The sequence below is a fragment of the Balaenoptera acutorostrata genome, chromosome 6, assembly GCF_949987535.1.
Source record: "Balaenoptera acutorostrata chromosome 6, mBalAcu1.1, whole genome shotgun sequence".
NCBI lineage: Eukaryota > Metazoa > Chordata > Mammalia > Artiodactyla > Balaenopteridae > Balaenoptera > Balaenoptera acutorostrata.
The window spans coordinates 66,194,705-66,216,720 of NC_080069.1; the positions used below are offsets into that span (position 1 = coordinate 66,194,705).

General features: G+C 36.6%; 1 protein-coding gene across 16 annotated transcripts in view; it reads left to right on the plus strand.

Annotated features, from left to right (window-relative positions):
- The window catches only part of PTPRD (protein tyrosine phosphatase receptor type D), a 530,039-nt gene that overhangs the window by 184,547 nt on the left and 323,476 nt on the right, over positions 1 to 22,016 (plus strand). The gene's annotated exons all lie outside the window — the stretch shown is intronic.

Genomic DNA, 22,016 nt, shown 5'->3' on the forward strand with positions numbered 1-22,016 from the left:
TTAGTTTTGAAAGTAGGGAGACTATAATATTTTTTGCTTGTGAGGTTTTTGTTTAAAGAGATACCATTCTAGGTGAAGAAAAAATCTTTTCTTTTTAAAAAAATTATCAGTTATTTCTTCAGAGAAGCGGGTCACTGATAATTCTCAGCTGGGCAGCATTTCTCAAGTGGAGATTTATGGAATACTGGATGTTAATAAAGTGAAATTCGATTGATTTGTGTTGATGAAACAGTCTTCATGGAAGGAGAGTAAAGTTGGAGCTTACCATCTGTAAGCCACTTGTAAAGGTACAATGGAAACTCAGCTGTGTGTGCCAGTGAGAACCTTGCATGGTTTCACGTGGCTTAGTCTCGCTGAGCTGGCAGACCTACTACTGGCATTTATTAAAGCACCTTTGTTTATCAGGAGGCAGTTGAGAGACTCTAAACCTGGGCACTCCTCTCTTCATTTTATATGAATCATTTTCCCTTCTTTCTGGATTTAAATGGGTTAAAAAAAATGTACCCTTTGCATTATTGGTTAAGAAAAGACAGTCTTGGAGACTGAACAGACTCAACATATTATTTTATAGAATGCACTCCTCTGCTAGAATCACTGAGTCTTCCAAGTTTAATTTACTTTGCCATTAGGTCAGTAAAGTCACAGTATCAAAGGTCTGCTTCCTGAAGTTTATCTTTCTACATAGAGTCAGTACAATCTGTTGTACAGTGGTAAGGTAAACTTAGTTTTTGGATGAAAGCTAATTGTGACGATAAGCATCCGGTTGTTTCAAAGGATAAGCTAGGAATTAATGTGATGGACCATTCATTTATAGTCTCAGCTTCTTCACACTTTGTAAGACTGCAGTGAAGCTCGAATATGCTAAAGTTCATGAAATCCTACGTTATGTTCATGGGACATGATAGTTGATTAGTAGATGTGAACTCTGTTTTCTTTTTTCCCTCCTTCCTTTTATTTTTTGTGATACATTATTACAAGGTTAATGTACATATTGGCCTAGTAATTTTGATAACTCTTTGGTGGAGGCCTTTTTTATGGTGACTCCAAAGACATTCTCAAAATATCTCCAGAACTGAATACAAATTACAGGGACTGACTATGATTAAAACAGTAAAACTCAAAAGTATGAAAATAATCTGAAAGAAGGAAAATCCTAGCTCTCGCAAATGATTTTAAGTCACCAAAACCATGAGACCCAAGGTTTAAAAAATAGTTTGAAAGCAAAAATTGCATTACCTATAGTATGCCTAGGGCAAAAATAATATTTTTAAAAAATCCTTGGACCCGCTAAATTAAAAAAGGGACTGTTAGTAAGCTAAGAACAGTGGTAAAAACTAGTATGATGTGGTTATAAATATAAATGAAAGCTAAGTTAAAATCTACTCAGGATTAAACATGGACCTGGAGTTTTGACAGAAAGCTTCTGCGGTTACAGTCATCTGCATTTGATAACATCTGGGCAAGTCAGCGTGTCTGATCATGAACTTCATTGACTTTGGGGTTCACTGTGCTGCAGATTTACAAATGGATATGGCTCCTGGAGCCTGCTAGTGGCTTGAGAGCTGAGCAGAGGGCCACTGGGGCCCAGGGCTCAGGCCCAGAGTCTCTGAGCAACAGGTGTACCCTGGTCCAGGTAGAGTTCACTTCCAAGACCCATCCTGGTCTAATAGCTGTAATAAAATCCCCACATATTCCCTGAGAATCACATCAGCAATTGCATTGACCATGTTTCTTAATCAAGCTTTTGTATAAAGTGGCTAATAAAAGAATTGTTCTGCCTTCGTTTTTGTCTCTCTTCTTTCACTTGCCTCTTTTGAAATTGCTGAAGGATGAGAATAAATACAAGTCTTCCTAAGGATGAAAGAAGCAAAAGGCCTGCAGAGAAAACAATCAGTTCTTGAATAATTAGAACAGACACTATGGAAAAATCAACAATAAAGCTGGATTTGAGAGCATAATTTGCATTTTAGTTAATTGTCTGGAGATCTGTTACAATTTTATTTATTTATCTTGTCCATTTTGGATATTAGTTACTGTAGCAAGGAAGGGCTTGAATATTCAAAGCTCCTTGAAGGATGTATTCTCCAGTGGTAGCAATAGAGACCACCTCAACCTTTGTAACTAGGGCTGGGTTTCCATATAGATAGAAAAGAGGTGAATTTCTGAGTTGGCATTACCTCTCTTCTTCAAATGTGCTCTTATCCAAATGATAAAGAAAACTGCAAAAGTAATTGCAGCGTGAAATTCACATCGTTTTATGGAACTTGGAAGATACATATGAGAGTCTAGACCACTCAGAGAAAATACTGAAATCATTTTTTGTAATAGACTTGTATTGGCTACTGATATTAATAGAAAAATATCTTTCTTGATAGTTAACTTATTAAGAACTACTCATGGAGGTTCTCGGTACCTAGTTTCTGGGGAAAATAGCCTTAATGGGAAAGGTCAGAGCAATTTAATAGGACATAATGTGAGTGCAACAGAGGGAACCACACCACTTCTCACATAGTACATGTGGGTTTACCAAATATTGGTCATTTATTGCAGCTAATAGTTAGAGTTAAAATTTAGATTCTTACATGTACATAAGCTTCCACAATAGTAGACCTAAGAACAACATCAGTCCTTATAGAGATTAAACTCCTATCACCTCTAATACTATACATATTATTAATGGGTATTCACTTATGTGGTAATTAGGCAACATGCCAAGGTCCAAACTAAGCTGGAAAAAAATATCAGTACAACTTTTACATTTTCTGCATTAGTCTCTTAATTTAGATATTTGGAAGAGACATAAAGGAACAAAACGTGTTCCCTATACATAATTAATTTAAAAAACAAACAATATTTTTCTGCCAAGAATTTGGTCAAGAGAAAATCCATTATATTTAGAAATTCTGAGAATTTATTTTAAACTATTATGAAAGGGTATCTAACACCATAATGAGAAATTATTTGAAGTGGAATCTGTAAATTGATATGACCATAGAAATAAATCAGTTTGCTAGAAATAGATCTTTAATGAGAGATTACTAGGTGCCATTTTTTTAAGCCAGTATGAGATTTCCAGGGGATATAAAATTTAGTAAGAAGCGTGCCCTCCCATTCCGCAGTATATCATTTTTGAGGAGAGTTGAGATAAGAGCGTATAAGTTGATATCATGCAGCTTATTTTTAGGAGCAAGATAAAGGGTGGCTATAGAGTTTGGAGGCCCTAAGCTTATACAACTTGCTGGACTTGTTTTCAGAAAAATAATTTAAAATTATGAATACATGAGTAAGGTCAACAATTCAAATCATTTAGAATGAGAAGATAATTTATCAATTTAGAAAGCTGACAAATATCATATAAAAATCTAGAAAATATATATATATATATTTTTTTAGCTCCTCACCATACCTGTAAAATTAATTTCCTTTTTTTTTTAATAAATTTATTTATTTTATTTATTTATTTTTGGCTGCATTGGGTCTTCATTGCTGCGTGTGTGGGCTTTCTCTAGTTGCGGAGAGCGGGGGCTACTCTTCGTTGAGGTGCACACGGGCTTCAGTAGATGTGCTCGCGGGCTCTAGAGCGCAGGTGCATGGGCTTAGTTGCTCTGCGGCACGTGCGATCCTCCCGGACCAGGGCTCGAACCCATCTTCCCTGCACTGGCAGGCGGATTCCCAACCACTGCGCCACCACGGAAGCCCCAATTTCCTTTTTTTTTTTTTTCCAGTTATAATCCTCCATTGCTTCCTCATTTGGCAGTTTTGTAATATCGTTTTTCATATGGAGAATAGAAAAATTGTTCAGTCCTCCCTATAGCAATGTTGGTGAAAATTTGTACTTTTAAAATTAATAGTTTGAAAATTTTTAGTCAGCTTTATGACTTTATTGGTAATATAATTTCCTTGATATTTCAGGGCATTCTAGTTTTTTTGCACAGTGACAAGTCATAATACTCCTTGAATTTATGACATGAATTGACCAGTCTGTCACTGGTGTCCTCATAGAAGGAGGTGGATGAGTTGATTAAATGAGCAGTAGGAATAGACCTAGAAATTGTTTCTATACCTGATGACCAGCAATAGCAATAACTGAGCCATGAACCACAATCATATTCTGATAAATCCAAACTAAATGTATCCCGATTTACCTTCCCTAACTGGACCCCCCAAAGTTGCCTATAGCCCCTCTAACACTACTCTGCATGAAGCAGGGAGTATGAGTAGTGTTAAAGTGATTGGGGGTGAAATATCTGATTACTGCAAATTTTACAAAGCGTTTGTTCATGCCAGTGACATGCGAGGTCTATGCAAGTGAAGGGCCCTGAAGCTTAAGCTTCCTTAAGCTCAAAGTAAATCTGCGTCTCACCATGAGAGAGGTCAAACAGTGATAAAGGAGTTCAGAATCCTTAGAAATCATAGTTGATTAGGGATCAGAGAAGAACTCACCCAGGAGAGGACATTTGGGATAGCCTTGAAGGAGGAATAGGCTTTCAAGAAGCAGATGTTTTGGTGAAATTATTTCAGAAAAATGGAAATCTTAACAAATACACAAAAAGTTCTAAAATTTTAGTATGCTTAAACATCGTCTGTTGGAGATATTAGCAACACGGATTCCCAGCCTTTACTCTGACGTTCTGATTCAAATCTGGACTGAACCATACAATATGTGTTTTTAATAAGCAACAAAAGATGATTCTGTTGCAGGTGGCTGTGCTCAGTATTTTGAAATAAAATGTAATGAAATTATGATGTTTTTGGCAAAGTCTCTGACACGTTTGTCAGTAGTAAGAATTGTGGTCATGTCAGGCGAATTAGGAGCCTAACATATAAGATTATGTTTAATAAATTCTTTCAACAAAGCTTCTGGCCATATATTAAGTAGGCAATAGTAGGGAGCCATTGAAGATTCTTGAGCAGGATCATGGCCTGATTGCAGCTGTACTTTCACTGAACAGTACTGTCAGTTAAATGGATTGCATGAGTTTGGGACGACCAGCAGTGAGGAGTCTTTCTAAATAAAGCACATCAAGAGATAAGCAAGTCCTGTCAAAGGTGTGATAATATAAAAGAGGGGGGTGAAAGGGATATTAAAAAAAGCAAAAAAATAATTTCAAGGAGATAGAAAGTGTCAAGAGGGTTCATGTTCCAGGGAGTAAAAGAAATGTGAAAATGGTGAAAAAGTTCACGTATGTGGCATTTCCAGGGCCATTTGGTAGTGACTGAAATATATCTGCTCATTCATCATTGATTGACTTTTTCAAAGCTTTTTAATCCCCTTTATGTTTTGATGTGTATACCTTCATATTCCTATTATTGTTGCTTAAAATTTAAAGTTTAGAAGTTCAGTACCTAAAGTGGGTAAAACAAAGCTCACTATTTCTGGAAAATGCTTTTTATAATTTGGGAGTGAGGTGGTCATTGTACATTTAAAAGCAAATTGTGTTGCTGAGTGCTTTGCTATTTCAACCCTAAATTATAATAAATTCTGGCCCCAAAAGGCACATTAGCCTTTCTGCCATTAAGGTATGCATTCTACTCATAAATTTTCCCACAGGGACAGGGGAGTAAAGCAGAGATTGTGTTCGTAGATTATTTGGGTGCTTTAGGAAAAACAGCACATGTGAAATCTCCCTACTTATAAAACCTTCCAGGCATTTTTGGATAACCAGAGAATTGAGTACTTCCTCAACTGGGCTGGATTTATCACTTGGTGATAAACATAATTCTCATCTTTCCTTAATTGTTTTATTTTTTTAAACTATTGATCATTTATTTTTATTCTCATTGCTTGCTTATCATTAATATAATTCCAATTACCTTTCCAAATTATGCTTAGGAATCTTGAATAAATTCATATTGTTCTATGTGTGAATATGTGAAATTGTTTTGCTTTAAAAAGAAAAAAAACTTGCTTTAAAAAGAAAAAGACCCATTAAAATACTAGGGGTAAAATATCTAACAGGAAAAAAAAAAAAAAGAGAGAGAGAGAGAAGAGAGGGAGAACTAATAATATCACATACCAGGATCAAATTGAGAAGCAGACTTGGCAAGTTAATGATCTTGAATAATAATACCATCCTCATGGCTAAAATGCAAGGATGTGTTTAAGTATATAGCAAGGGAAACCAATTACCATATTCATGTATTAAGTTTATTTTTTTACCAAGAATGATTATTGGTTACTTCAGTAAGGTACTTTTTCTTTATTACAACCCTTAGTACTTATGAAGAGGTGAAAATCTTTTAAAATATCCATCAGTGTTTGAATTTGATAGAAGGAATAAAATCTTTGTGTGTGTGTGTGTGTGTGTATTCTTTCTATCTATCTTTATCTATCTATCTGTTTTTCTATCTATCTATATACCCTAGCTTATATTCATAGACTTTAGCCAATAATTTCTTTAAGTAGGTACCTAATTCATATGTATTTTTCCCCTGCATTTTGGCCATAACCAAAATATATTCATATACAAAAGGTATATACTTGAATCCCCTAAAATCACTGGTAATTCAGTAAACTTCAGTTGAGGCATAATCCTTGGTTAGAGTTACATATTAGAGGAGTGCTTTACAGGTCATCCCTTTTTTTTTGTCTTACAGACTAGCAGGGGAGAGGGAAGATGAACAAAATATAAGTAGTGTGAAATGTGCAGCAATGGAAATATTTAAAAGGAACACAGTAGTATAGAGTAGGGAGTAATTGACTCTGTTTGGCAAGGTCTGAGCTACGGTCATCCAGCATTCCTCTTTCTCCAGGGACTGTGGGGATTCCTGGGATGCAACATTTTTCGGGGGGGGGGGTATAGTTGATTTCCAATATTATGTCATTTTCAGGTGTACAGCGTAGTGATTCAAAATTTTTGTAGATTATATTCCATTTAAAGTTATTATACAATATTGGCCATAATACCTGTGCTGTACAATATATCCTTGTAGTTTATTTGTTTTATACATAGTAGTTTGTACCTGTTGATCCTCTACCCCTATCTTGCCCCTCCCGACTTCCCTCTCCCCATGGGAATCTAAAGAAAGAATGATTTGACTCAGTATATCAGTTGGAAGAGATCCTGTTCTAAAGGGAAGTAACTATTAGGGAGAGAGTGAAGATGTTGATTGTGTACAGAGCAGGGACAATTGATATAGCAAATTGTTTATGATGGTGAGAGGGGGATTAGAAAAACAAGTGAAGCAATTGGTCTGGAAGAGGATAAACTGAAGGGAAAAATCGTCTCTGTGTTAGAAATTCTTGTACAGCGGATAGGATGTGACTGCCATCAAGTTCACATTGGATGGCATTATTTTCTCTCTCGAAGTAGGAGGCAAGAGCATCAATCTCTTGGAGGGGAGAGGCCGGTGCAGGGCAGACTTCTGGAGAGTGGTGAAGGGTGGGCAGATAATTGAGAGGTGACATAGGGTCCCACTGAGGCTGTAGATCATGAATTTGCAATGGCTGTAGCCCTTACAGTGCTGTGATTTTCTCAGGCAAGGCTCAACCATTTAGCATGGGAAGGAAGAAAGGCATGCTACAGGACTGAATGGGATCCTTAAGGCAGATGCAGCATGTGGGAATGTATGAGAGAGTTCATGGCACTGGTAGAAGCAGTTGGACTGTTAAAACCTTTGGCTGATTAGTAAAGGGGTGCATAGCCTTCATATGGACTCTTTAAAAAATAATGTCTGGGGCTTCCCTGGTGGCGCAGTGGTTGAGAGTCTGCCTGCCGGTGCGGGGGACACAGGTTCGAGCCCTGGTCTGGGAAGATCCCACATGCCGCGGAGCGGCTAGGCCCGTGAGCCACGACTACTGAGCCTGCGCATCTGGAGCCTGTGCTCCGCAACGGGAGAGGCCGCGACAGTGAGAGGCCCGCGTACCGCGATGAAGAGTGGCCCCCACTTGCCGCAGCTGGAGAGGGCCCTCGCACAGAAACGAAGACCCAACACAGCCATGAATAAATAAATAAATAAAAATTTAAAAAAGGAAAAATAATGTCTATATTCCCAAATGCTTTCCATTTTTAGTTCACTCTCTGTAAGTGTTGGGACTGCTTTGCTTTGCAGATTTTAAACACTGGTTTTATCTTTCTCTATAGTTTATTTTGCCTTAAAAAGACACTCTGACAACCCCAAAGGCCATTTATTTAATGAATTAGAGTAACTGATACACATTTGATTATTAATTGCAGCCCATCCCTTTAGACTCCTCTTGCGTTTTGTTTTTTCCCTCCCAGCTTTGAAAGGAGATCTACTTTCATGGCATTTTTAGATCCACCTCAAAAAGCAGCTGGGACTCTCACTAGGTTACCAAAGACTTCAAACAGTAAAATTTGACAAAGGTGCTGCAGAGAACTTTAAAGCAACATTTCCTTTGATTAAATTAGTCACTATGGCTAGTTATATAATGATTCAGGGAAAGAAGTAGCATGCATCGCTTAACTTTTAGCATCCCGGAGCCTTTATCTTTTCATTTGGTGTTGGATAAAAGCTTATCCCAGGATAATCTACAGCCCCTTTTTCTAATTCTGGAAAATGAAGTTCATCCAGATTCTCACATGTGGCCTGGCGTGTGTGTATTCACAAACGCTCCTGTTACACAAATACAAAAGAAGCATTTTCTTCCGTTCCTAATGATCTGGGGTCACTAACAAAAACACTTTCGGGCATGTGTCCAAAACTTGAAGTGCTGAGGGTTATACCTTGATAGTTCAGAATGATGCTAAAAGGCCATTGTTATTGCCTTGTTGGAACTGTTAATAATTAAAACAGTATTTTTAGCATCTAAAGCTAGGCCCAACCTTGTAGGAGGTCCTACAACAGTGTCCTTTGATTGTATTCAGCACAAGCTGGTCAGTGCAGCCCTGTTGGATGGCAAGGGAGGCTACTACATGCCTCAGTCTGGCAAGAGGCCTTGGGTATCTGCAAATGTGTTCTAAGGATAGCAGGGGACTGGGTCCCTCAGCTGTCAGCCACAGCTTCTGTTTATGCTCTGAACAAAAGCCATGTGCCAAGGCACTCATTATTGGTTGATTTTCCTTCTAAAATAAGTGTCCTCCTAATTTGTCACAAAACCAACTTAAATTGCTCTGACGTTGCCTGCTACAGTTAAATGAGGAAAAAAAGAAAGCAAGCTGCAGCAAGAAATGTTTCAGTTTATTTCGTCATGCAGTCTATACTGGTAAATAGTGTAATTAAGATCTCGTTTGCAGGTTTTTCATAAAGGTTATTTCTGTGTGGGAAAACCCTTTGTGTTCTTCTTTAACACCCTGAGTTGTAAATCAGAGAATGGGGGGGAAAAAGTTAGTTGGCAAATAAAGGTCCTCACTGTCTATGCTGTTTTGGAATGCCTCCCATCTTCCTGGGGCTCAGATAATGTGTTTCTCTAGAAAAGCATGCATAATCGGCACCAAAATGAGCTGGTACCAGAGGCTGCACTGCCCAGGGATACAAATAAGGGACTTGATATTTGAAAATTAATTCAACTGAAAAGTGTTTGCATAATATTTGAGTAGTGTAACCTTGTGTCTAGATTCAAGTGTTACCTTTTTTTTTTTTTTTTTTAACCAGGCGAGGTGAGATGGATATTTATGTAGATAAATCCTATGCTATTCGGAAAATGGGAACAAAAGGACTTGCCAGAGCATAACAGATTTCAGTGAGGATGGGACAAAAAAGGTCCCTCCCCCTCCTTTTGTTGGCTTTCTAAATTTGTAGTGTGTATGTGTTTCAGTTCACAGGCAGCAAGAATGAGACATTTCCTCCTCAGATTTAACATGCTGTCATGGAAATGCTGATAGGGTTATTTGACGGAGATGTAGCTTAAAAAAAAAAAAAAGAGCGAGAATTTCATTATTGTATTATACTCTGTCCATCTAGGACTCATTAAAGTTCTTTAAAGGTTTATTTTCATCTACAAACCAAGGAATTGTACCCTATTCTCTCTGTGCCAGGATCTAATTAATGTCAACTTGAGTTTTCTGTGTGGACAGGGCCAGTCCATGGCCCTGGGTGATCATCTATTATTATCATTGCTTGCTGGTACATGACTTCACAGCCCTAGCACAGAACCAGTTGTCATGCTTTCCATCTTTTGTACCCCCAAATAGCTCACTGGGTAGAATTTGAGAATGGGCGAGTGGCAGGCCACTCTTTTTGAGAATGCAGAAATCAATCATGGTTAGCAAGATTAAGCTCAGTGAGACATCTTATGGAAGGAACACTTTCCCCATATCCAACTTGCTTGTATGGATGTTAATTCTTTCTCTTAACTCTAAAAAAAATTAATTTTATTTTAGAAAGGATGGATTTAATATGTAAAATAAATGCCACTCTTTTGCTTGCTACATGTGTTCAGTTGGAAGGATATCAGAAAATGAGTGTTTTTATTATCCTACAAATTGTTATTGGTTCTAAAATAGTTACCTAATATTGAATGAGAGTATTTGGAATCCTGGAAATTATCACCAAATAATTTTTGGCTCTGAGTCTACAGAGAAGTGAATTTTTAAAAAAAATCTAATTTAGTGGAAAATTAATGGAAGGACATAGATTCATATCTAAATTATCCATACATCCAAAATAATTGTACTTTATTTAAAAGGTATCGAATATCTACAATAAGCTAGGCATTACACAGAATGAAGCTATGACATAGGCCTTTTAAACTTAGAATATCATGATCTCTAGCAGAGTATTGGTTCAAATGTGAATAATGCTGGGTGTTTTTCAAATATATTTTTAAAATCACAATTTCAGTCTAAAGCAATTGTGGTAACTAGGCAAGTCAATTTTTTCATTGTTTTGCATTTTTATCTTTTATATTTTTATCCACTATGTATCTACAAACCTATTAACAAATGGTAGTGCCCCTTAAAACACTGAGTTCGAAGGAAATATTTTTAAACAATGAAATTTTCAAGTGTTTCATCTTTGAAACACTTAAAAATCATAACGTCATTTATTTGGAAGGTAGTATTAATTATGGACTTTCTTTAGGAAATATATTTATTATAAAACTCTATATTTACAATTAACGTTGCCTTTGTAATAAAAACTCTGGCAGCTCATTTTCCACAATATTCTGTTCTAGACAAAATGCTTTTTAACACATGAAAACAGTGTATCTGTAGAGATGCTACTTTGTAAACAAGGTTTTCTTATGATACCGCTTCTAAATTTCTCCAGTAGATACGTTTGAACTTCATTTTGCAATCTGTTTTACCACTCACTGAAAGTATGCACATGTGTTTGCACATATACCCTTTCCATGTTATAGCTACTGGGAATATTTCAGCTACTTGCATTTCCCAAACTACCTTGCTAACTTAACAGTATGAAATTGATAGATGAAAAATTGTGGTCACATTTATTCCTAGAAGATGGATCTATCTTACAAGAAATTATCCAGGCTTTTGCCAGCTGTGGTAACACCTAACCTTAGTTAGAAGACGGGAGTTCTAGCAGTTCATGTCAGCTCAAAGCTTTTCAGCACTTACAGTGACATCAGTAGATCTCTTTGTGGAACTGGTTTGCTACGGGTCTCTAAAGTGAAGCCAGTACAGCATTTCACTCTAGTTCCCTTAAAAAACAATAAAACAAAATTCACATAGTTGATATATTGGAAATTTCTTAGAGGGGAGGTAATAGAATCAATATTCTGGAATTTAGTAACATAAAATTTGGAGAGAATTCGAGGAAAAAATGCCAATGATGACATTTTTTGTCATTTTTTCCCCTTTCTTTGCCACTTAAATTATGTCTGTTTTCATGTTCTTTTTTCAAATAATCCAATTACCTTTCTCCTGTGTGATCCAATTTGCAGGTACACGATAAGCAGCAGGTTAGAAGGAGGAATAAATGATTACTTTTAATGATGATCAGCACATCTGATGTGATAAATTATGGTTAATGAGTAAATTAGCAGTGAATGATGTAAATGAATCTGCTTTGAAAACTAACTACAGAAAGATGCTAAAGGGTCGGTAGAGTTTCTTTTTTGTCAAATACAGTATCTGTGTTAAATAGCCTTGTGAGTACATTACCATTTAGAGGAAATGTGGAAAAAGGCAATAAATATTGTGTCATTTGCCTACATCTTTATGAATGAGCCAGAGAGATTTCATGACTTTTCATCAGTTTCAGTGTAAGGGCCTTTATCACTCTATTGAATGAAAACGGATGCCTGGTCAAAATGCCTGGTATTTTGAATGCATAAGTAGGTAGTACGTGAACCCAGAGGCTTCAAGTGGAAAATGTTAAGTGAATATATAAATAGTGCTGCTGATAACATGTTTTCATTAAGGATGCATGAGTCTGGCATAAGGAATGGTAAGAATGGCTTCGCTGATTCTATCTTCAGAGTGATTCTGGACCACTGTCACGCCTTTCTAAAATTTGTGTTGCTAAGCCAGTGGTTACAGTGAGTGTCTTACACGAAAACAGATGGTCGGCCTTACTAAGCATGTCAATAGTTCAGAGAAGTTTTATGTCCCAGACACAGCGAATATAGAGCATTGTTTGTTTTGGTCATAATATCCCATGGCTGTATGTTAAATAAAAAGTTACGGTAGTGAGACTGCACAACTTTTACGGCTGTAAAATACATGTTTATGACCCAGGTGTTAATATATTTCGAAATAGGACAAACAAGAAATTTATTTTACTACTGTGCACTGACTAATTCATAGGAAACCTCATCTTAATTGTTTTTTGAAAAACAATTTGAAAGACTCAGATGGACGTGAATGTCTTGACTTTTTTAAATCGAAAATTATTTTCTACAGCATTTAAGTACTACTTTCAGTAGTTTCATGTTGATAGATAGTTTTTCTTCTTCCTTCTCCTCTTTCTTCATTGGTCTTTAAGTATTCACTACTAAGTATTCCTCTTACATTCTTTCATCCCAAGGGGAAATGGAAAAGGCAGGATTTGAGGAGTACCTGAAGAGGATTCATTTTTAAGGTGTAAATTTTCCAGTTTTTTCCTCTATACTGATCACCCTCTGACCTCTACCTTCTATCCCTCTGTTTAACTAAAAAGGATAAAAATTTTGCCAGTGATTAAGTGCTAATTTTCAGCTTTGGCAATGGTCTAGGTAATTGGACACACATATTTATTCCTCCTGTGACTATATGAGTTTTTTAGCATAATTTGTTGAAGTGTATAAAAAGCCTTAGAAATGTATAGTTTTTTAATTCTTTAATTTTATATATAGGAATGCATCATACATGTTAGTTTTACATGTAAGAATGAATCACATATAGGAATGACGTATATGTGTAGGGATATAAATACAAGAATAATCACTAAAGCACTTTTATAACACTAAAAAATTGGAAACAACCTAAATGTTTAACAGTAAATTAAAATATATCTATATGCTTTATAATATAAAAGCCTTTTCCATTTAAATATTTATTGACATAAAATATATTTACAATATATTTTAAGTGAAATGCAGGCTATAAAATAATCATACAGTATAATCTCCTTTTTTGTAGACAGTATATGTTAAGCGGACATAGAAAAATTCTTAAAAGCCATTCATCAAAACGATAACCATTAGAATGTTTTAAAATGCCTTCCTTTAATTTATTTATGTTTTCTAATTTACTTATAATAAAAATGTACAGTCAGAACAATAAAGTCAATTTATTTTAAAAAAAACCTAAAAGTGGCAGAAAATAGGAGAGCTCTGTGGTAACAGTGAGGTACAATGATATTCATAAAAGAGATGAGATCCGTTGTATTACATTATACTTCATCTGAATTGAGTCCTACAGTAGGATGCATGAATCTGTGGTTTGGATATGCTGTATTTTGCCAACTTTGGGCCTGGTATGGATCCATTAGTCTCCCACCATGTCACATCAGTATTTTGCCGTGTCAACGTATATTACTTGAAGTTTGTTTCTTCAGATAATTTATCAAGCTCTAAGCAAATATAATTCAAGTGGAAGCACAGTTATCATGTTTACAACAATATTATGCATCCTAAGTACTGAAAAATGTATAGTCAAAGATTAGAGGGTGTAGTACCTTGGAGAGCCTTTTATCGTGTCTAAGTATGTATTGAACACTTACTATGTGCTTGGTGGGATTAGGAGTTACGAGATTTCAGAGATGACCAGGTCACAGATGCTTTTCTCAGGGTTCAGTTAATGAGCAGAGAGAGAAATACATATGTATAAAATAGCTGTAATAAATGATAGACTGCTTTAACTCATAGGAGAGATACAAAAAGTATGATAAGAGAGTTAAAAGAATAGTGGATCTTATCCAGATGGGAGGATCAAAGAAAACTTCAGATATTTAATTTGGGATTGAAAAATGGGTAAATTCTATAAATTTTAAAATGTAGGAGAAGGCATTTTATATAAGGGAACAGCTTATACCAAGGCATCAAGGCAGGGAATTATAGGTTCCTGATGGACGATAGTAGAAACATATTTGGGAAAGTAGGTCAACAGCAGCTCTGAAAGATCTGAAAGCCCAAACAGAATTTCTGGTTTATTTGGCAGCAGTTAGCTATTAAAGCTTGTTTGTTTATTTATTTATTTCTTTAGAGTGGAAAAGAGCTTTATTCATAGATGCGTTTAACAAAACCTGGAAGAACAAGAACGAAAAGGAAAAGAAGGATCGGATCAGCAGTAATTTGTAATATTGATTGTAGCAATAAAAACTTGAAGTTAGGGTGACTGGAAGGGAAAGCACAGATATCATGATATTATTCAGTGATTCTCAATCCTGGTTGATCACTGGCATCTTCCGGAAATTAATCACCCAGCCTCACCCACTGACTTTCTATTTTAATTGGTCTGGGGAGGGGTCTGAGCACCTATAGCTTTTTTACTTTTTTAAGGTTCCCAAGTGATTCTAATGTCCAGCTTAAAGGGAGAATCATGGTCATTGTTATTAGACATTAAAAAACAAAGAGGAGTGGGACATATTAGAAGCAGAATCTATAGGACTTAATAATTGAATGATATGAGGCAAAGGACAAGAATACAAAGAAGAGGCTGAAGCTGCAGGGCTGAGTGTCAGGGAGAATGGGAGTGCCACAAACAAACATGGAAACTTAGGAAGAGAGGTAGGATTGGGAAGGCAGATGGCATGGTGTGTTTTCAGCATAATGATTTTGAGATGTTACTAGGTAATCTTTCAAACATTAGAAATAAGGACCTGGCATTGAGGAGAAGTTCAAGTGGGAGATACCTTTTCATTAAGTCAAATCTCTTCCTGTCCTCTTTTCTTCCTTTCCTTTCTCCTTCTCCCCTTCCTTTCTGTTAATATACATATCAATCGTTAGTCACCTTAAATGTTGATAGTTATACAGAGGCATAGACATCTATTTATCCAATGGGAGAATGCTGTAGTAATCGTTTTAGAAGTCGAGAATTGGGAGTTGAAGCCTTAATAAAATTAATGATCTACAAATAACTCAATTTCGTTTCTGTTATACAGAGTGAAGTAAGTCAGAAAGAGAAAAACAAATACCGTATGCTAACACATATATATGGAATCAAAAAAAAAAAGCTCTGAAGAACCTAGGGGCAGGACAGGGATAAAGACGTAGATGTACAGAATAGACTTGAGGACACGGGGAGTGGGAAGGGTAAGCTGGGACGAAGTGAGAGCGTGGCATGGACATATATACACTACCAAATGTAAAACAGATAGCTAGTGGGAAGCAGCAGCATAGCATAGGGAGATCAGCTCGGTGCTTTGTGACCACGTAGAGGGGTGGGATAGGGAGGGTGGGAGGGAGACGCAAGAGGGAGGAGATATGGGGATATATGTATACGTATAGCTGATTCACTTTGTTATAAAGCAGAAACTAACACACCATTGTAAAGCAATTTTACTCCAATAAAGATGTTAAAAAAAAATTAATGGTCTAGACATGCATAGAGTATGTTGTCAAAATGCCTTGAAAAGGAAGAGAGGAAATTGATGTCAAGAACTTTCTTGTCTCTTGCCATCATGAACAAATTGAACGTATATGTAGAAAAATACAAAAGTATTCTACCATACTACACTTGGAACTTATGCGATTTATTTATGAATTGTTTGGCTTTGATTTTTGTCTCTTGCCCAGGCATCATACTTAATGTACCCCTGATTTCAATCGGCTCCTGGAAGTTAGGAAAATAACTTCCATACGCATTCTGGGTGAACTTTCTCATTTATCTAGTGAAAAATAATTGCTGTAATACAGCACAAAGTACTTACCAAACCCTTGAGAAAACAGCCAGTATACTTTTTATGGTTAACTAAAACAGATTTGATTTGAAAATATACTATAAATTGAGTTATACCATATTGTCTGTGCAGCATCTTTGTAACTTTCCATCTTCTAATTTGGCACAGTAAAAATATCAGGACTTCACAATTAGATCAAAAGTCCATGATTCACTCTAAACCTCAGTGAGCCTTCCTTCCTTTCTTTTTCCCGTTTTCTCCCTGACTCTTTCTTTCCTTATAAATTTATGTAGTACTATAAAGCCTTCTAAAATTCTATAAAATAGGAGTAATGGTATAATCGTACAGGACTATGGAAAACACTGCATATAAGATATATAAAACATTTAGTCCAGTGCATGGAATTCACTGAAGAGTAGTTATTTCTTTATCCCATTTTGAAGTATAATGCTCCTTAAATCAAATTTTAAGGTTAAAAGATTGTGGAGTTGTATTAAAAAGAAAATATCATAGATGGCTCAAAAATATTCTGACTTTGAAGGTCCATCCTGGCCATGGATGTCAGAGGTGACCCTTTGCAGATTCCATGTGATAGGATAGATGTCCCCACAGGCCCCTGTTTATGCAGAACATCTGCCATGGAAACCAGTCCAGCCTGGTGTCTTGTGCCAGGATCCTGGCCCTCCGTACAGTTAAACATCAACTCTGGGACCTCCCCCCTCTTCCCTTGTCATGAGCCTGTACAGTTGTACTGCTATCTTGGGCACACTTTCCTACCTACCCCAATGAATCATAACAGAAAATCCATCATCTACACAAACTTTGGCCATTTTCTATGTTTGGGGCAGTGGCAGTAGAGTGTGTTGTGACTGGATGGGAATGTAAACCCTGTGACAATGGCTCTTGTCCCCCTAAACCTTCAGACCTGGCCATGGCCCTTAGCATCACGCCGGATTCACCTCCTATGCTTTGCATTTCTCACCGACCTCCAGATCCCTGTTCCTGAGCTTCCCTTCAGAGCCCTCACCCTGATTCTTCCAGAAAAAGAAAGAACAGAGATGAGGTCAGCTGACAGCCTCATAAATTCTACAGATACCTTTTAGGGAGGAAGCAGATTCCTAAAGACAGGACTACCTATATCTATCTCTCTCTCTCTCTCTCTCTCTCTCTCTATATATATATATTTTTTTTTTTTTTTTTTTGTTTGTTTGTTTTTTTTTGGCTGCGTTGGGTCTTCGTTTCTGTGCGAGGGCTTTCTCTAGTTGCGGCAAGCGGGGGCCACTCTTCATCGCGGTGCGCGGGCCTCTCACTGTCGTGGCCTCTCTTGTTGCGGAGCACAGGCTCCAGACGCGCAGGCTCAGTAGTTGTGACTCACAGGCCTAGTTGCTCCGCGGCATGTGGGATCTTCCCAGACCAGGGCTCGAACCCGTGTCCCCTGCATTGGCAGGCAGACTCCCAACCACTGCGCCACCAGGGAAGCCCTACCTATATATTTTTACTGAACATTTCCTCATCCTCTCCCTCAGTATCATTTAATAACATTATTAACCTGCCCCTTTCAAGATTTTAAGTACATTATTATGACAAATATCCCTTTAAAATCAAAACTCTCTGTTTAAGGAAATGTTAATCAGCTGAAAGAAACAAAGCCGATTATTTACATGCTGTTAGTTTTGTTCCCCGTGCAACATATTTCCTTGATGTCTGCAGAAGTGGCTTATTCATTAGAATTAAATTAGACAAACGGCACTATCATTTCATCTCTTCACTTTTGTAGCATGTGGTCCTTTCCAGGGACCTGTTTTAAGTGATTCTCAGTTGGCCAGTCAAGTTCCCACAAACCTGAGTCGTCTTCTTAACCTTTAGGAATTTCTCATAAATCCCTTTCTTCCATGGATGCTGCTAGTGGACTTCAGTGGTTCTCCTCACGTAATGTCTAGTTCTACTTACTGTAGTGTACTAAAGGAAGGTTTTGTCCTTGATAGAGCAGTTTGTTTAGGATGGTCAAAGGCAATTTGCTGGTCTTGGTACGTTCTGTCCCCTGAATTTAATCACCTTATGTGCTCTTTGGGCTTATCATCTTGTCTTCAGAAAGCCTAGCAACTTGAGACCTGATATGGCATCAAAATATTACAGCCATTGCATTAAAGGTACTGTGCATTGCTTATACTTGTAAGAAGCAATCTAACCTCTTAGAAGGAAAAATCAATCAGTGGCCTGTGGCTCTTCTCAAGTTGTGTGGGAAATAATAATCTACTTGATTCCTGGAGCTCCTGTCTGCTCTGTGAATGCATCCCGAGAATGCAGTCTTTGAACAGGACGTGAGCATGGCAGACACGTTCTAGGATATCCAGCATGCCTCTGTTCTGACTCATATGCATGTTTAGCTTCTCTATTTTCCATTTAGAAAATAGACTTTCTGGGTCTAACAGTAATCTGACCTCTGCCTGGCATTAGTTTAATAAAAGGTGATACTCCTTACTTGTCAAAATCAGCTTGAGCAGAAATGCATTTTGCAAAGCACAATGTTGGCAGCTCTAGGTGGATAGCAATGGCAGTTAGCTACAATAATGGAAGGGTACTTATCTGAATATTGGTGACTGTAAAGTTTTAATGTCTTTCTCTCCGTCCTTACATTCCTGATAGTTCTTTATTTTCTTAAACCAAGCGTAATATTTATGGTTGTATCTCATGGGATAATCATGGGGACTTTCATTATTAAGACCTGAGGCTGTCCTATTGTGTGACTGTGTAGTGGAAGTCTTTGTTTTATTCTTTTACATGGGTTCTCTTCTCTTTCTTCCCATCTTCAGAGCATGACTTAAATTTGGGCATACCCATGACAAAAGAAGGCAGAAGACTCATTTAGTTTCTTCTGTTAAACTGAGATACAGACAAGGGGGAGTGAGTGCTATGTGTTGTTAGACCCCTCTGGGAATGAAGATTTTTACTTGCTTCTAGCATTTGTTGGAGTTATGTTTAGTCTTCTTTCTTTCTCATCTGTTTCCTTTGGCCATCTGCCTAGCATTGACAGCCTCACTGTTAGCGTCTGACCAGCCAAGATGATTATTTATGCAACAAACATGCTTACTGAAAGGATTTTACTATATTATCTAGAGTGTTAACCTTGTATCATAGAGTAATGGCATTTATCCTTTCCATGGTTTGGACTTGGTTGACAAATGTAGAAAAATTGACATCAGATCCCATAAGAAAGTCATGATTTTCTTGTCTGTGAAGGCTATTTTTTTAAACATATATTTAGAAAAAAAACTAAAAATTAAAAAAAACTCTGTGTACAAGTAATTGATATGCCTTTAAAAAATGTAACGTGATCAATTTAATTTTTGTGTGTTTGTTTTTAAAGAATAAATTTAAGGACCCTTTTCGGGCTGCTTTTTTGAAGAATACTGAGTCACTACAGTGGAGTGTAGTGGGATTTAGAAAAACAGTCCCAGATCTGAAACAGATCCTAACTGGTTATTTCAATAAATTTTCCACAGTTCATTAGATTAATTCTATTACTTGACTTCATCTTCAGAAATGAAATCCTTACAAGACTCTACTCAGTACTCTGTAATGACCTGTATGGGAAAAGAATGGAAAAAGAATGGATATACATATATGTATAACTGATTCACTTTGCTGTACACCTGAAACTAACACAACATTGGAAATCAACTATACTCCTAGTTTGAAAAGTAAAACTATCAATTAAGTTTAAAAAAAAGAAAAAATTCTTGCAGTAGCATCTAGTGGTCATATCTTTAAACTTGTCAATATTTGCATGAGAACTGTAAGGTATGACCAGAAAATGAAGATAAAAGAAAAACACATCTGAACATTGGAATGATAGTTGCATCCCTTTTTGAGAACATGGGAACTTGCCTCCTATGCTTTCCACTTAGAAATAAGACTTCTGGGTTTTATATTAATTCGACTTCTTACTGTAATTCGACTGTACTTACCCCACTCAGTATTCAGGAAGCACTTTCCCGAGTAACTGTTGCCTATTTGCAGATTGTCAGAATCTCCAAATTTCCTTCATTCTTTAGGTTGAGAAATAGGATACTTTCCCTTAAAAAAAAATCCCAGTGCATCAAAAATGCATCAAAACAACCTTCTTTGTTTATTTAATTTCTGATTAGTACATAGTCATTTTATGCAACAGCCCTCCATCCAGTCCTTACATTCTTGTGAGAAATTTCAAAACAGAACTTAAATGGGAAGCTGGGTTGTTAAAATTCATTTTCCTTTAGGGTTGACAATTTTTAAGCTATGGACTTTAAAAAGGAAAGTACCTAAAAATGACAGTGTTGGTACCACTTAAAAGAGCAATGCAATACATTTTGTTTTTCCAGGGAAACTCCCTAGGAATTTTAATTTCATAATTATAATTTCCATTTAGATGCTGACAAGTGAGTGGTTATTATCAATTTGCATTGTTTGCAACAGCAGAATGAAAACCATAAAAACTTTTAATATCTTTTTTGTTTGTGGCAGAAAAGTGACATCAGTGTACTGCGTATTTTATTCCTCTCACTGGTAATCAATTTCAAATCATTTTAAACATTGCCCACAGTTCTGGTAATCATCCAGTTTGTGTTGCTACCCTGAGATGCCGTTGGATGTGATATCTAGCAGCGTTTTTAGAGCCCACTTTCGTTCCTAGGGTTTCTGAACAAACAGGTACCTGGGTTTTCACCAGCTCTACTATCACCAAGTTGAATTTCCTGTTGAAGTGGAGACTCATTTCCCCGCATCAGCATAGCAAAGATACCACTCACCTCTCTTCTCCCTTCTTTCCCTCATCGTGGAAGTTAATACCTTAAAACTGGAAGGGATCTCTGCAAAATAATTTATTTCACATTTCATATTTTTACAGTTAAGAGACAGGAAAGTTAGGCACCCCCTCAAGATGTTACACATAGAAAATGGTGGAGCTGAGAAGGAAATCTGGCTTCCCTGACTCCAGGAAAATCAAGATGAGGGTCAGGACACACACCATCAGGCCAGCAGGAGCATCACATGGGAAACATGAAAACAAGGCGGAGAAAATACTGGTGATGAGCAAACAATGATGAACTTTGCTATTTTCTTCTTACTTAGAATCTAAGGATAGTTTTCAAAATAAACTTTAGCTCTGGTTACTTAAAACCTTGTTTCAATGACGTATCACTGAAAAATGGCCGGAGGGAAGAGAAAATTTGTAATAGGGGTAAGAAAATAGAAAATAAAATGGGAAAGTAAAATGTTTTTGAGTTTAAAAAATATCCAACTCTAACATAATTGTCAAAACTCAAAGAAGCAAGAAAAATGTGAAGAGTAGGAAAAATAATTAAAATACCTTCTCCCAAACCACCATCGTCAGTGTTTTAGCATATTTTGTCCTATGTTTTTTGGGGTGCATTTTTCTTTACCTGATATCTCTCATCTGTAATTTTGTGTGATGCTTTTGTGGCTTACCATTGAGTCATAAGTATTTATCGTGGCATATAATAAAAACTTTATAATTACAACATTTACTATTTGTATGATGTTCCATCATTATGCCAGTTTATCTCACCATCAGTTCCTATAATAATGATGTTTTGAGTACTTATAATCTTTGTAAGTAAAATATATGGTTAATATCTTTGTCCATAAATATTTGTCTACATTTTATATAATTTTCATATAATAGATTTCTAGATCCGGAAATACCAGGTAGATAACAAGCACGCTTTTAAGAGGGAAAGTGTATGTTAGGAACATTTAAAGGAGACAGAGGACATTTCAAAAACCTCCAGCTGTTAGCCTTTCGTCCTTAGGAATCTTGAAGTCTACAT